General features: G+C 38.4%; 1 non-coding gene across 1 annotated transcript; it reads left to right on the forward strand.

Moving 5' to 3' along the window:
* Positions 1-1,186: 1,186 nt before the first annotated feature.
* On the forward strand, positions 1,187-1,318 carry LOC116071825. The gene has a single exon (XR_004111186.1). It is a non-coding gene; the product is annotated as a small nucleolar RNA SNORA17 (small nucleolar RNA).
* The last annotated feature ends 272 nt before the right edge of the window (positions 1,319-1,590 follow it).

A 1,590-nucleotide genomic window follows, 5' to 3' on the forward strand; every position in this document is an offset into this window, starting at 1 on the left:
TTTTCATTAAAATATAGTATAATTTCTTCCCTGCTTTTTCCTCCAGTCCCATGCATATATATTCTTCTCCCTGCCCTATTCATGACCTCTTTCTCTTTAATTATTATTGTTATATACATGTAACTATATGTGGACATATATAAGTACATATTAATATGTAGGAATAAATATATGAATAAAAAATTTGAAGCCACTTAGTGTTACTTGTATATATGTTTTTAGGGCTGATCATTTGCTATTAAATAAGGGACTCGTTTTCTGGGGTAGGATAAGTCTGTGTCTCTCAATAGTTGTTGATTCCTTATATTTCTTTATTGTAGGGGTGGGGTTCTGTTATATTTACTCATCTGAATACTTTCACTGGAATTTTATCTAATTCACTCTCATTGCAATCCATTACCAGAAAATTAATATATTTAATGTGATCTTAATGCCTTGATTTATTACGTTGCTTGGGTTTCTGAATTGGACTTGTGTTCCTGAGTATATTTCACTGAGTGGGTATTTTTTAACAGCTATTTTCTGCCAATTGGAATATTCACAATGTTCAAATAAGAGTAGATTGTAGTAATTGTAGTCATAAATGCTGTTATTCATCTCCAATGAGATGGCAGTGGAATTCATTTACTAAATACTAAGTCTGCATGCTCAGTCCATCAAATATTCACTATTGCTTCTCTTCGAGTCAAATATTAATGGCAGAAGCAACTCCAATATGGGTATGCCCACTATGTAAATATCAAATTATTTAAAACAGTCATCCTTTTAAATTCAGTAACAGTTGGAGGATAAAAGGATTGTGTGATCTGTGCTGAGATAGTTCTAAAGATAAGAATGGGAAGAAGTAGAGTAAGCATTGATAAGTAGAAACATTATTAAGTGCTATTTTTCGGTGCACCATATGGCTTGGATGGAATGCAAAGCCCTGCGGTATGTATTTCAAGATCACCATGGGGTTGAAGGCGTTTGTTAGAAACAAGCACTAAGTAGACCTTAGTAGTCAGTGATAAAGGGAAGAAGATTCCTTTTGGGGAGGACCTGGTGTAGGGACTTAAGTGGAATTGCTAGATATGTGCATCTCACAGTGCTTATGTGAACACAGTTCTTTGTAAGACTGATCTGTTTTTGTGAGAGTAAAAAGAGATTAAAATAAGTCTTTCCTAGAAAAAAAAATTGTACCTAGGGCCCCACCCCAGGAAGAGTTGAAGTTGTGGCTGCTGTGTCACATGAGTGCCAGTAGGTGACAGAAAGGAGAGAGGCTATGTCTAGTCTCAATGTTCTGGCCTATGAACATCTGAGCGACGAGTATTCTAACATTCTCTGAGAAAAGCAAGACTGAGATCACCACCAGTCCTGAGCGGTGCAGGCTCAGCAAGCTCCCAGGACCAGGAGCAAGCTGGAGACCAGAAGAACCGCCTGAGACTGAGGGCGCTGGGCAGCTGTGAAAATCAGCCTGAGACAGATCTTCCTCAGCCAGGTGTGGAGCCCGAGATAATCACCAGATTGACACCATAAGTTCGCTGGACAGAAAGATAGCCTGAGACAACAACTGGTCATCTCACTGAGCATGTCTAGGATGCAGACTGTTGC

The sequence above is a fragment of the Mastomys coucha genome, unplaced genomic scaffold (genome assembly GCF_008632895.1).
Source record: "Mastomys coucha isolate ucsf_1 unplaced genomic scaffold, UCSF_Mcou_1 pScaffold22, whole genome shotgun sequence".
Classification (NCBI taxonomy): domain Eukaryota; kingdom Metazoa; phylum Chordata; class Mammalia; order Rodentia; family Muridae; genus Mastomys; species Mastomys coucha.